General features: G+C 51.4%; 1 protein-coding gene across 6 annotated transcripts in view; it reads right to left on the reverse strand.

The window, feature by feature from the left end:
* LOC139760666 (uncharacterized) overlaps window positions 1-16,063 on the reverse strand; it is a 231,972-nt gene that overhangs the window by 103,832 nt on the left and 112,077 nt on the right. The gene's annotated exons all lie outside the window — the stretch shown is intronic.

Raw genomic sequence — 16,063 nt, forward strand, 5'->3', positions numbered from 1 at the left:
TGTGGTGACTGGTCATGATGAGGGTCCCGACACGCCCTGTGGCACACCACACCCTCAACAGAATCACGACCTCGCCAGTGCCACGTTCTCGACAGTGCCAAGACCTCCTGATGCCACGAAGACACACACACTCTGCAACTGGATCAGGCGTCATCCAGATCATCAGCCTCAAACACCAGCTACACCACACCATCACACAACCAGCCTTAAACTCAGCCATTCAAAATTTTGGTGCAAGTGAACTGAAGGTACAGTCTGGACCCTAAGCTGGAGGCGCCGGTCACCAGCCGCCGACGCTGGGTCGAGGCGCGGCACCAGTCCTATCCCAGCCACAGACGATGAACTGTGATTGCGCGGCACATCGTCATTACTCGTGATGCAGGAGAATGCAGGCTCGTCAACCAGAAAGGACGTGCCTCACCAACACTTACGTGACAAGCAAGAGGAGGTAAGACCTGCCATTTTCCTGGAAATACAATGATTAAAGGAAGGAACTTCAGATGAAGATAAAGGGACGAACTCGTCTCAGAGAAAGAAATCAACAAACTGGGAAAGCGCTTTGGCCATGAGTAGGGAAAGACCAAAGAAACAAGCCCACATCTGGGACACTGTCGGTTACGTGATCAGTCTAAGATGCCAATGCTCTGGCTTAAAGAGATTATGTGCCACGTACTCAGTCCAAAGATAAGAGTTGGGTTATCAAGCATACAGACTGCTGACTACCTTAGGTTGCTCTCGGAATATGCGGACTAGATCAGGAAATCTAAATAAACCGCTAAATGAAAATCCTCTACACTACTCGACCCCGAGCATAAAAGCAAGCAATACTATAAGAAAAACCTTAGCATCTTCTCTGAAAAGAAAGAAAACATTTGAATGCTCTACAAAAGCCTCAATAGCGCCAAGAAAAATGAGGATCTCTAGAGCCAAAGCCGGCATCCCCAGCAGAAGTGCTAACCCCTCACCAGGAGAGAGTGACTCCGCTTCTCCAAGGAAACCAAAAAAGATTTTGGGCAAAAACCGAGTATTTTCAAGCACTTTGCTGGCCCCATGCTCTCACAGGCCCTTTGAGGCACCTTCCAGTATACGGGGAAAAAGACGAGAACCTCCTTCCGAGGCCTTTGATGCTCCGCCTCTTGGCCTTAATAACAGCCTCTGGTCGACGCCTTAACTGGCTGCAAATTGGAGTGAGGTTCTTAAAGGTAGTTTTCTGAGGGTGATCCAGAGATATGATTAGTATTGTGTGTGTGTGTGTGTGTGTGCACATATAGAAGTAAATACATGGTACATATACACAAGGTTAAGAGGCAGAGCAACACAAGTGTATAACTCTCTCCCCGGAACACATGTGTAGTATTTACCATCCAACACACATACAGAGTCGGGTCAAGGTAATAAAAACAGTGATCCCCAGGCTTATCCTCGTGTCCTGGCTAATGCCAGCTGGTCCCCTTGTTTACCTTCTGCCAGCTGGTCTCCTCGTGTACCTCCACGTGGGAGCTGCCCTTCATGATGACCGTCCTGGGGACACACCAGCGTGCCCGATGGACCAACTAGTGACCCGAGATACGTGTCACCGGGCCAGTTCGAGACCCAGTAGGGTTGGGTGGCCGTGAGACCCCCCCTCCCCATCTCCACACAACTGGGGCCCCACACCAACATTATCACGTACAGGGAAAACCCCTGGCCCGACCCACTTATACTGTCAACCTTCTTGTTTTCCTAAAACGTCGGGTTAAGGAAAATATTCCACCTAGGATCAGCGGGCTCGTGTTCATCACGTATTCAGGGAAGAGCTGTTTATCCTGCAAGTGTGGTGCGCCCACACTCGTCCACCTTATTTTCCTGGTGGTGACTGGCATATATATATATATATATATATATATATATATATATATATATATATATATATATATAAACACGGTTACCCAATTGCTTTTCCCGTAAATCCATTTACTCAATGGTGGGAAGTAGATAAGTTACTCCTTAACAAAACATCAAACTAACAAGTAGATCAGGAACACCAGCCTCCCGTGGGCGTCCACGCCTTGCTGACCTTCTGACTCCACTGAAAGCATGAGGGACACACTCACCAGGGAATGAGGTTTAAGGCCGTCAGCTCCTGCCGTAACACTCACACTTCTACCGATCGTTCCTGCGTTAGTTCAGTCCTCGGCTCCTGTGCATCACGTATCCTCACAGCCGCACCTTCTCCAAGATTACAGCAGGAATCTTTAGGCAAGCGAGATGCAACGACGGTGTCCCCTTCCTCCCTGGTGAGCGTGGCGGGAGTGAGGGAGGGAGGGAGCCGACCAGCCCTCATCATGAGCCTCCGTGATCGTGTCAGCCTGACTCAGTTGTCACGAGGAGAATCTGATTTCGGAATTTCGTCAGGACGTTTGTGTGTAAAGCTTTCACCACCGTGTGATGCCAAGGCTGACGCTCTACCGACCTCCCCCTGCCCACAGACACCTCTGCTAGTAACCGGCTGGCCTCACTTCACCTACAACGCATCAGACATTTTCCCATAAATCGACTAATGTGAATTTTCGTTCCCCTAAATGGATGTGTGATTGAAAAGATTACAAAATACAGCACTGTCCTACGACCTCCAGTGTCTCGCTGTAGCAATGGTCGCAAAGGGGCGGTATATGGAAGGAGGTGGAGGGGGGATGGGCGAGTGAGGGGGACATACAATGCTATCTCTAGCCACACGTGGACCTCCTTAGCAACGTGCCAACCTGAGCAGACGTCGTATCTCCTTAACATCTGCTCACTTCCCGCTGGCTACCTCGAGGACCCGTGATCCTAGGTCTGCCCTACAGCAGGACCTGTAACCAGGCTACGTGTGTAAACTTCGTACAAAAGACTTTTCATCGGCTCACAGACATATGCTGGCCAGTGTCGCCACTGCCTGGTGCTTGTCTCCTTCACCGTTCTCAGGATCCAGGCTACCCTCTGTCTCCATGACGTGTGATACTTGCCCTGTTACGACGCAGAAGATCAGGTCAGGTCAAGGAAACACAACTGCCACCAGACCTTTGAAACACTATGATGTCGCGATATCAAATTTTGTCTCACACGTTGCTGGTAATGTGAACTGGTCAACCTCTTGTACTGAAAGTTATGTTCCAGAAATGAATAAAGTCAGACTTTAATTGTTAACTGAATGACTGACTGGCTGAGGTCTGCACCACGTCACACACTGTTATTCATGACCTCCAAAATGACTGGGTAAAGATCTGAGGCCCATCACGATTATGTCAACACTCGTGTGACGTAAGTGATCCAGACGAGGGAACATGTGTTTCTGGGCAACACCTGGAGACGAGGCTCATGTTGAGATAAGTCATGGAATTCATTCTGTGAGAGATGACACTATGGGAGGCATGGGACTACAGATGACACTTACAATGTTTGATCTCTCTCTCTCTCTCTCTCTCTCTCTCTCTCTCTCTCTCTCTCTCTCTCTCTATATATATATATATATATATATATATATATATATATATATATATTCTGTCCCTCCTACTGTTCTATCCTTTCCTCATCCTTTTAGATAAAAAAAGAATATATTTATCGTAAAAAGATAACCTACACATGGGCCAACGGGCCTTCTGTTATCTCTCCCAAGTACACTCTCTCTCTCTCTCTCTCTCTCTCTCTCTCTCTCTCTCTCTCTCCTCTCTCTCTCTCTCTCTCCTGACCCATTTTTCTGTGCCTCCCAACCCAAGTCCGTCCCCCCCCCTCTCCCCTCCTTCTCCAATCTTACCTTGCTATCCCCCTCCCCCAACCCAACCCCTGCCTTCCCCCCTTCTCTCCCCCAACGTAGCCTGGCGATCAATAGAAGGCAGGCCTACACACACACACACACACACACACACACACACACACACACACACACACACACACACACACACACGCCGAAAGGCTTGCAGGCATGCACGCACATACATACGTAAACAGACACACAAAAAGAGACAAATGACTCTAGGGCGGCAGGAAGTCCCCCATGACACTAGCGTCCTGTAGGATGTGAATGTAGCGACACCAGGTGGGAGAATACATGTGTATCATCAGATGGTATGGTAGGATTGGGGACCCTGATTGTGTGTTACGACTGGGGTGACCCTGATTGTATGGTAGGATTGGAGTGACCCTGATTGTATGGGAGGAGTGACCGACTCTATATGGTAGGATTGGAGGGACCCTGTGATAGGAGAGGGGTACACCCTGACTGTGATAAGACTGGGGTGGACCATGACTGTGTAAGCACCAACGTACTCCAGAGTGTAGGTATAAGTGTACACTAGTACACCTATACCTACGTACACAGTACGGGTGTACTGCTTGAGCACGACGGTACGATACTTGTGAACAGAGACACGACCCTTGAGCACGACAGTACGACACTTGTGTACATAGACACGACCCTTGAGCACGACGGTACAATCCTTGGTATGATGGCCTGGCCTCGAGCTTCAGTCCTTAAGGGTTAACATCGAAGAACAAACCCTCATCCCCTAAGGATCGTATCGTCATGCTCAGGTCGTACCGTCGTGCTCAAGGGTCGTACCGTCGTGCTCCCGCGCCCTAGCGGGTACCAACACCTGGTCGTCTACCGACCTCATCGCTTCACATAACACGACCACAAAGCTGACGCCTTAGCTACACCTGTAGTAGATAAACAGACATGTGAGCGCATCAAACCGTCACGCCGGACCCTGACATCCTTCATTAGAAGTTAATTATGTGATGAATGAAAATTACTCAGAAGTGTACAATCATACACCGGGAGATTTATCTAGGGATCACGAGTACTCTCAAACTACAGAACACCAATAAATTGAAATCGGACGTAAGGTTGATCTGTTATCAAGACCATCACTCCGCAGGACAGATAAAACACTAAATAACTCCTGGCCAGGCCGCATGGCGCCCTGAGTATAAAAAAAGACAAGCCTTTAGGCCTACTGCTGCCCCTAAGACAAAAAAATATCTTCCCTACTGCCAGATTCCCCGGGCCAGCCTAATCTAAATGGGATGTTCGAATATTCCAGCGTGCCAAGCGGCGGTGCAATCGACCGTAACCGTAGAAACCGACAGTGAGATTCTGACAGTGACCCTTCTACCCGCACCGTCCTCCCCGAGGGAGGGAGGCAGGGAGGGAGGGAGGAAGTGGTTGCAGGTGCAACGTGCGTCTGTTGGGCTGCAGGTGACGGACACCTCCGTATATACTGCCGACAGTAGAATTACCATTACGTCATGGACATTTAAACCCCCTTTTTCTCCCACGTCGGTTAACTACGCGATCGGTAGGACCCTCAAGCATGACGCTACGACTGTTGAGCCATACGGTACGACCCTTGAAGACGATGGCGCAAACCATGGGCGCGGCGGCACCGCCTCCGGGGTTGATGGGTAAGTCTTTTTGACCTGACCCTCAAGGATCTTGCTCAGGAGTCGTGCACTTGTGCTCAAGAGGACCACACCTGGATGACAGTACACACACACACACACACACACACACACACACACACACACACACAATGTGAACCAGTCAAGAAAACTGACATCCAAAAGGTAACCATTACGTGACGACCAAGATTGATCCCACGACAGCACACAATGACGAAGATTAAGTGCCATTATCTCGACACAAGCCTGGCCATTAAGTGCCATTATAACGTTCAAGAGATAATGGACTCGTGTATGGGAGAGGAGGAGGAGGAGGAGGAGGAGGTCATGTCTGGCCTCACTACCACACACACCAATTATGGAGATTAGCTGATGTTCGCCCAGAAGGAGTTTGCATACATCAATTCACAGCCTCGCTGCCTCCGATAACCCCCCACCTCCCCCAGGAGTAGGCCTCCTTTCTCCCACCCCAACGCCTCCATCTCCCAAGGTCAAAGGTTTCCTACAACGGGGTGATTGTGTCTCCGGGGGTATCGCTTCCCCTTGTACAGCGTCTCTAAATCCTTAAGTCCGTTTTCGTTAGCCTCCATCGACCACGACCACAAAATATTACGACACGAGCTGAACGCTTGCTTGCATCTCCAGCGGCTGGAATGATTCTTCATGTTGACGCTTACACCTTCCAGAACCCTAGACTCGCCTCTAGGCTCCAATGCCCTACCTCCACGAGCCTCCCAGACGCAAACCAGAATGTACTTCGTGGTCTACAGAGTGCGAGGGACGCAGAGAGAGCGAGCTCGAAATCATCAGTTCCGCCGCGGGAAACAACTCACCATCAGGAGCAACCTGCCTAAGAACGCCTCATGACTTTCTCAGGCGGCAGGACGCGGCGTAATCAACAGTTTGTGATACTGGCTGTGTAGCAATCCCTCACGTTACTCTCGAAGGAAGTGAAGAAAATAAAACATTCTTCAGCAAAGCGAAACATGGGAGTGTGGCACCCTAGACTTGCACCAGCGTTTTGGCGATCTTTTAGGCCTACCGGCTCGCGTCGGGGACCCCCTTACTCCCCCCCCAACACTTTGTTTACATACCCCGGAGGAAACCTCCTGAACTAATGTCAATAAATCAGGTGATCTTGGGCAAACGCTGCTGTTTGAATGGTTCGCCGCGAACTATTGCCTCAATAACTCTGCACCGGCGAGAGAGGGAGCCCACGTAGGAACAAAGGGGAAGGCTGGAAGCATATTACTACGTCCAAATGCTCCCTCCTCCTCCTCCTCCTCCCTCCTCCTGGTACAGTAAATACGGTACACACACACACACACACGGCGAGGCGAGGCAGGTCACTAACCCCCCAAACCCCTGCAGTGCCACCCTCCCCGCTTTTATCAACCAAAACAAAACGCGTCACCGAGGAAAAATACGATGCGATGTATACGAGGTCTTCATCACCTAAGCCCCGCGGGCTGTATGTGTGGTGGCAGGGAGGCCTGCAGGACCAGCCAGGCAGGCCTCGGTATGCAACACAGGGAGCTAAAGGTTGTACACACACACACACACACACACACACACACACACATCATAACTCCACGCTGTTCATTACAAAGCTTGGCTGAGCTTCGAGTCGGGTGGTGGAGAGGCTGGACTGGCCCTGCCCAGCTCCCCTGCAGCAGCAGCTGCCACTGCACCTCCCCAGCTGCTAGACCCTCGCCTGGACTGCCGGCCGTCTCCAGCGTCACTAAACCACTTGAGTCAAAAACATGGAATAACAAACTACTTGACCACAATGGTACGACCCCTTATTATGTTGGTGTGGTCTCCAACGTAATCCTTAAAAGATTTAAGTAAATGATTGGCTAATACTTAGGGGTCGTACCATAGTGGCTTGAGTTCGTACCGCCGTACTCAAGGGTCGTACCGTAGCATCCACGAGTCGTGTAGCTGTGCTCAAGGGTCGTACCATCACGCTGCTCGAGGGAGTCAAAGAAAACGAAGTTGGCGGGTTGTAAGGAGTGACTAGCGTGGACCGACATCGCCCGGGGCCCTGGCGCCGCTGCTCTGCTCCGGTACCGGCGTCTTACCGGTCACCTATTGCCGTTCACAAGCCCCGGTAATCCCAGTCGCACCATGTAAACGGGTGTACCGGTATGGCTCCTTCAATACCGGATGTTTACAGAGTTATACCGCTATGGACACATCAATACGGCCCTGGGCAACCCCTGCCCCATGTGCCATTACGGCGACGCCAGCTAACTGGTAACATACCGGTACACTTACCGGTATGGTCCGGTACACTTACCGGTACGGTTTGGTACAACTTAATTATAGCCAAACGCATGTTCAACGTACAACTTGCAGACACCAGCTCCAGAACCCGGTCATGGACTGAGCAATATGGCCCTACCCTGGAGAATGACTGTGCCACCCTTAGGTATGATGGCCTGGCCTTTGACCTGACATTCTAGGGGAAGGTCAAAGGCTCGCACTGGCCATGGAAGGTACTGTAGTGCTCAAAGGTCGTGCCACCATCGTAATCAAGGATCATAGCGTCGTGCTCAAAGGTCGTATACCACCAACGTGATCGGTCGTTTTCCAAACTCTGGATCGAACACACACACACACACACACACACACACACACACTCGGCGCTCCTTCTGGTCTGAGATGGTGAACTGTACCTATACAAACGTTATACCTTCTTCCAGAAGATATAACAGACTTTTAGAAGTATGATACCAACTTAGATAAAGCGTAACACATTTCAAGAAATATATATATAAGATCTACACTGATAAGATTTCAGGGAAAAGCGAAAGATAAGGAAAAACTTGGGCCCGCGGCCAAGTGTGTGACAAACTTCCGAACATTTGGCTCAGACCCATAATCAAGGAATAGGACAGACACACACACACACACACACACACACACACACACACACACACACACACGCACATCCCTAAACCAGACCGGACCGGACTGGACCAGCCGGGCACTAGGTTACACCGACCACGAATAAGACCGCACCGGCTACGTGGATAACCGGCAACCGACGTCTGAGAAGTGCTCCGGATAAGTGGGGCAACGTCGAGATCCTGTGAAGGGCGGCCGGATAGACGGAATGTGACTGCGTGATCCCTCACAAAGACCTCCTCTGATATCCTTCCCCCAGCTGATGTGCACCTCGAGAATTCCTTCGGGATCCTCCTTAGGCCTACACACACACACACACACACACACACACACACACACACACACACACACACACAAACACGCTATAATTACTGCAAGGAGCATCATAGTCACGTAGAGACGATAGCTACAACTCACTAGACCAAAGTCTACCAACTGGGGGGGGGAGAGAGAGAGAGAGAGAGAGAGAGAGAGAGAGAGAGAGAGAGAGAGAGAGAGAGAGAGAAGGACCCGCAATGAGGCTCCGCCCATCCCGAGATATTCGAGGGGCTGGGAAAATGCATAGGCCTAGCTTGCTGCATAGGCCTAGTAGAGGCAGCGGTCACCCACCTTTTTCACGAAGGTCTGACGGGGTAGAGGGAAGGGAGGGGGTCATGGGATTAAGAGGAAGGGTGATCACAGGTCTGGGTAAGTGCATTAGCTGGGCCGAGGGGCACCAACCAGAAGAATGGCCACCGAGTCAAGTACACTCTTTACTTTTTTCGTATATATATAAAAGGTGGGGTAGATGGGGGCATAAACATGGTATATGACCGTCACACAGTGTATGGCAGGGGTGGTGAATGGCCTTCCTATTGCCTCCTGGGGCAGCGCCCCACCTTAGCCTCCTCCACCAGTGTGATACACTAGTATACAACATGTATCAATACAGGAGGAGGGGAAGTGACTGAGTGCAGAGGGATGTTGAGGATTAAGAATGAACGACAGCTTGTACACTGGGGGAGTGTACAACAGTATGTACACTGGGGGAGTGTACAACAGTTTGTACACTGGGGGAGTGTACAACAGTTTGCACACTGGGGGAGTTTGACCAGTCGGATGGGGTTGATAATACGTGATACTGAGGACCTGTCGCTACCTACTGGTTTATCTTATATGACGTGGTGTCACCCAGGACGACCCAAGACCTCAGTAAGGAGGAGGCGTGGTGTCACCCAGGACGACCCAAGACCTCAGTAAGGAGGAGGCGTGGTGTCACCCAGGACGACCCAAGACCTCAGTAAGGAGGAGGCGTGGTGTCACCCAGGACGACCCAAGACCTCAGTAAGGAGGAGGCGTGGTGTCACCCAGGACGACCCAAGACCTCAGTAAGGAGGAGGCGTGGTGTCACCCAGGACCTCTCTCTCCTACGGCTCCTGCTGCTCATGGCTTCGCTGCTTTGGAAAGTTCTTTAACGAGACTATAATCATAACGATACAGCCTCGCCCGAGGTGAATTCTTCACTTGCAGTGTAACATCTTGCAGGCGGAGTCCGGTAACACACACACACACACACACACACACACACACACACATTACGCAATGTGAGATCAACGTTAAGAAAATATATTAGTGTATGACATGACAGGGGGCAGGGAAGACGAAGGACATGGGAGTGATGCAGGGTGGATGGCGGAGGCCCAGTACTCCAGGGATGTGTGGATGTACTGGACGCCAGACTGGAAGAGAGGCGATAGTACGTGGGGGGGGGGGGGGGGTTACTAGAGCAGCGAGGAGGGTGGGGAGGCGTCGTGTTCAAGGCGCTGTTACTACATGGCCGGGAGCATCCCTGGGGTGATCCTGGGGATCTCTCGGGATACTGGGGGAGGACTGGTGGGATCTACTGGTATATCTAGGTCGCACTAGGGTCCTTTGGGATACTGGGGATACACTGGGATAGTAAGGTGATGTGTGAGCTAGCTTTGGGGAGAAAAGGTAGTGGGAGATTGGGTGATGAACTACGATGTCTTGCGAGGAATAAGGGGTGCGACAGGATGGGTGGGGAGGAGAGACAACAGTGGGGAGAAGGGTGGGTGGCAATGAGATGCTGGTTGATGAGACGGAATGGGGGAGGATATGGCATTATGAGTAGGGGTGGGTACATACCTACAGACCCACCTACGTTCCTATCTACCTGCCTACCTACGAGTACCTACGAAGAAACTTTTGCCGATGAGTAGGGCTAGCGCGTAGCGCTCACCACACGAATTACATAGATACACAGACTACAGAAACCCAAGGTCCAAACGAGGTGGTTTGCCCTTAACACTACTTAAGAAAACGATTGTAGTCATCTTACAAGCAAGAGGCAGAAGGACAGCAGAGCAAAGGCTCTCTGTCCACCCTCCACTCCCTCTGGCAACACAATCTCGACCAGAAAACAGGCAGAAGAAAAATATACCTTGGTGAATTAACATGCATGAAAGAAATGTTTACGGGAAAGCCACAAGTCAGAATGGACGTGAATGTGTCATGCAACCCATCACCAAAGGCACGCATCCCTTCACTTGATACAGGACAAACTCTGAGCTCCAGCACTCGCGAGCTGCCACGTCTGTATCACTCCTGGTGTGGAGGGATGAGACAGTAATTTCCTTCTTGTTCCCTTACAGGAGACGACACGGGTTAATCAGTGTTGGTAAATTACAGCAGCATGACCAGGGCGAGATCAGTGGCGGACAAGGTAGCTTAACAGGAGGGAGGGAGAGAGAGAGAGAGAGAGAGAGAGAGAGAGAGAGAGAGAGAGAGAGAGAGAGAGAGAGAGAATAAAGCTGATAAAGCAAGCGTAGCGGCCGGGGGTGAGGGTGGTGTAGGGGATGTTGGGGGGGTGGGCTCCAGCAGCCCTTCTCGCGACTGAGCTAAACTGTCCCGGGGTCACCGAGGACGACCCGCCCGCCACCACTCCTCCCCCTGCAACACTTTTCGCACGACCACAACACGAGATACCCCCTCCCCTCCCCCCTCCGAACCGCTATACGCACGACCACATCGCGAAAGACGACTCCCCTGGGACACTATTCGTACGACCACAAGACACAGACGACTCCCTGGACCACTATATGCACGACCACAATACAGGACGACTTCCATCCGGACGACTAACCGCACGACCAAGACAGGAACGACTTGAACGGGAGACTGAAAAGTGGAGAGTGACTACAGCGGACGAGGTGAGGTATGGCGTAACGATGGCTTCGACCTGGAGGGTCAGGCTGCTACCAGAGGTCAGGCTGCGACCAGAGGTCAGGCTGCTACCAGAGGTCAGGCTGCTACCAGAGGTCAGGCTGCGACCAGAGGTCAGGCAGCGACCAGAGGTCAGGCTGCTGCAGGCACCTGGGGGCCGCGTGCTAACGAGTGGTCGTCTGAGGCACTTCCTCCTCCTCCTCGATGGGTTATTAACTCTTTACTAATTACACATCAACGACCTACACAAACCCCTTCCCCTGCCATCCTCTCCCTCCCCTTTCCCTCCCTCACTACCGGCAGCAGCAAATGGAATGAAGTAAGGCAGTTCCTGCAGGGAGAGATGGGCTGCTTATTCATCATATAAAAGACTGTGGAGTTAATTGCTTGGTCTGTATGGGAGGCCACACTCAACCCTCCCAACCTACACACCCGCCTCTGTGGCTCAAACTCATCAGAACGCCGGGAAAATCAGGTACTGGTGGGGTAGGGGGGTTAAAGGTAGAAGGTTATTGGAAAGTTTAATGCCCCTCTCTCCACCTCCACCCCACGGTTGTCCTTCTCCGTATTTCACGAGAATTTGAGAAAAAAAAAGGACTGTGACGGGAGGAAGCCATGAGGGAGGGAGGTGTGGGCGGGTGCGGAGTCGAGCCTTCATCTCGCGAGTATTGGCGGAGGAAGGGAGGGAGGGAGGGGCTGGTGGCGGAGGCGGGGGCGGCGGCACACAACCTAGGCCTACTAGCACCCAGACAGCCTACTAACCAGGACTGCTCGCTGGCCAGACACGCAACCTTCTGTAGGCCTAAGCCGGCAGGAGGCAGGGCCGACCGGCTGGCTAACTGTTGGGCTGTGCGGACACCACAGCCGGCACCGTTTACTGACACCACAGGTGCTGGTGCCAACCCCAGGCGGTTCTGACCCGAACACCATCACCTGGCCATGGGCAGGCATCCCTGGGGCTCGAACAAGGGGCTCTGGTGTGTGGCAGGCGACACTTGCGGACCAGGTCGCCGACCGTCAGCTGGCGCAGATCACGGCGGGAGGCACTGCATCTGTGGGTAGCCATGGGCCAGCCAACAACCTTACCAGTGTTACAGGTTTCGCCTCACACCATAGAAATAATACACAATACTTACGCAGAAAATCTCGACCCGACGTAAAATCTGAGCTACGCCAAATACCTAACATTTCCCTCCGGTTGTTTTCCTACCAAACAGATCAAAAACCATGGCTGGAGACCTTGGCTTATATATACTACACCAACCATACTGTTGATCCTTCGTCTCAAGTGATACCTCATGCCGGACCCTATCATAAACCGGCAGCTTACACCGGAGATGTGACTTTCGCTATCCCTTTGAGAGAGAGAGAGAGAGAGAGAGAGAGAGAGAGAGAGAGAGAGAGAGAGAGAGAGAGAGATACATAAATACTGTCTACTATGATCTACATCTCTGCCTCAAACGTGCATGTTACAGATGTGGACATCCCCATCATTCAACACTCCTAAATTATAAAATTTATAAAATATCAGTCTTTCCCTATTGATATGCAAATTTATGCAGCAACGTTTCCCCAAAATCTCATCACTTTATCCCATGCAGAAGAGGGAGGTGGTACCTCTAGCGTAAGTACGAAGATTCCACATCGTGCCACCAAGAGTGCCCACAGCACAGACAGACAGACGCAGGAGCGACACATTAGTGTCCCTCACATACTTCCACAGTGACCCCAGTTCTTCAACCTTCCCTCAGGACAAGGTAATTTAGTCCAAAGGAGTCTACATTTCCCTGTCACTGCCTGCCTCAACCTTGGGCTGCAGGAGCATTTAGAAAGATCTTGGATAGCACAATGATTCCTTCATATAAACTGATCCTGGGGAAATTATCAGTGTAATAAATTTCTAGTATCTGAGGAGTCTGGGGGTGGTGGTATGCACAACTCTAGGGCCTGGAGCTGCCAGGTTTCATCAAACTAATCTCGCACATCATCGTCCTCCTCATCATCTCACACATTATCGTCCTCCTCATCATCTCACACATCATCGTCCTCCTCATCATCTCGCACATCATCGTCCTCCTCATCACCTCACACATCATCGTCCTCCTCATCATCTCGCACATCATCGTCCTCCTCATCACCTCACACATCATCGTCCTCCTCATCATCTCACACATCATCGTCCTCATCATCTCGCACATCATCGTTCTCCTCATCATCTCACACATTATCGTCCTCCTCATCATCTCACACATCATCGTCCTCCTCATCATCTCGCACATCATCGTCCTCCTCATCATCTCACACATCATCGTCCTCCTCATCATCTCACACATCATCGTCCTCCTCATCATCTCACACATCATCGTCCTCCTCATCATCTCACACATTATCGTCCTCCTCATCATCTCACACATCATCGTCCTCCTCATCATCTCACACATCATCGTCCTCATCATCATCTCACACATCATCGTCCTCATCATCTCGCACATCATCGTCCTCCTCATCATCTCGCACATCATCGTCCTCCTCATCATCTCACACATCATCGTCCTCATCATCTCGCACATCATCGTCCTCCTCATCATCTCACACATCATCGTCCTCCTCATCATCTCACACATCATCGTCCTCATCATCTCGCACATCATCGTCCTCCTCATCATCTCGCACATCATCATGCACATATATGATTTTGCAAAGAAACGACGGTACCAAATGTCCCTACCATAACAAGCCATGGGAATGTTACACTTCCTTCAGAGAAGTTATCATAAAGTTGGAAGAAAACCTCAAGTACAGGTGAGTTAGAATGCTCGAGGAGGCATCAGGCATCTGTACGTCATTCTGGACGGAATAGTTGATCAAGGAGGAGTGAGACAGAGGGGAGCACATCACGCACATATGTGCAGGTAGGGTTATAGCATTACCTTCACGTGACCAAACTGCTGGCATGAGACTGTCTAATTCATCGAGTACGAAGGTACGACCCTGGTGAAGCATGGCGCTGCCACCACGACCCTTAAGCCCGAGGGGACAACCCCTGAGCATGAGAGTACGACCTCGAACCTTGAACCAGAGGATGCCATCCTCGCACTAACGAAAGGGAAACTGAACGAATAACAGACTTCCTCTCGGCAGCGTATCATGCAACCTTGTCCATTTTGCACCCGTGCAGGGTCGACCATCCCCAACCACTAGGTCAGTGCCAACCAACTCTACCCACAAAATCGGTGCCAACCATCCCCACACACTGGGTCAGTGCCGACCAATACCAGCCGCTGGGTCAGTGCCAACCTTTACCAATCACTGGTTCAGTGCCATCACCAGCCACTGGGTCAGTGCCAACCTTTACCAACCACTGGGTCAGTGCCAACCAACATCAGCCACTGGGTCAGTGCCAGGCTTTACCAACCACTTGGTCAGTGCCAACCAACATCAGCCACTGGGTCAGTGCCAACCTTTACCAACCACTGGGTCAGTGCCAACTAACATAAGCCACTGGGTTAGTGCCAACAATATCCTCTCGTCCACGTCAGGTACACCATCAGTGCCAACTCACACCAGGAGGCACAAGGCAACGCCAAAGAGTGGTGTCCAGAGCCAGGCTGTACCAGCCAACGCCATCAGATGCCTCGTTCTTCAATAATACCGAGACCATGAAAGACAAGAGAAAATGCCTTCCAGAGGCAGTCAGATATGAAGTACAGCCTGGTAGTGCCAAACACAGCCATAACCCGGCTTCAACCCTCCAGTACCTCAGACTGGCTCCAGCTCTCCAGTTCTATAGAACGGCTAAAACTCTTCTCCAACATCCAGTCATAAAGTCAACCATAAGTGGCTACCGGTGCCATAGCCCGGCTTAAATCCTCTAGGGCCAACCGCTGCCCGGGGAGTGGCACTTCACCTCGGCACAGTGCCACCCAGGAAGCCCTTGATCCGGCTGGCGTCACCATCCGTCAAAACCCTGCTCAACACTCGGGCCAGGGAGGCTGGAGGGGCATTTCTATAGGCTCCCCGAGCCACACCCACTTGCCTTTCAGAGCAGACCTCACGAGGTGGGTAGGAACAGACTTTTGGTCGCGGCTCGAGAGGTGGTTTACTTCCAATTAAGGTGCAAATAGGTAGTGCTTACCTTCCGGCTCGCTGGAGGCTGAAATTGATTGATGTGGAGCGTGGGTGTAGGAGAGCTGGCCCTAATGTTTATTTGGTGCTCACCACGCGGGAAAAACACCACACACCGACGCCAATTAGCGGCTAATTTGTACTCAGAGGAGAGGCGCTGTATCATATCCACCTCCCCCAGGGGCCTACAACGGACTACCCACCCCTCCCCCACATACCATCACCAGGTGTGCAGGATGTGTTAACGCTCAACACACCTGTCTCACAGACGCAGCCACACCACCGTGACGATCACACATTTGCAATATACCAGACGCTCACCTTACCATAAATGACTAATAAACTGAATTGATTTATTAATGAGACGTGAGGGAAACTCTCTCGA

Source organism: Panulirus ornatus, chromosome 37, assembly GCF_036320965.1.
Source record: "Panulirus ornatus isolate Po-2019 chromosome 37, ASM3632096v1, whole genome shotgun sequence".
NCBI lineage: Eukaryota > Metazoa > Arthropoda > Malacostraca > Decapoda > Palinuridae > Panulirus > Panulirus ornatus.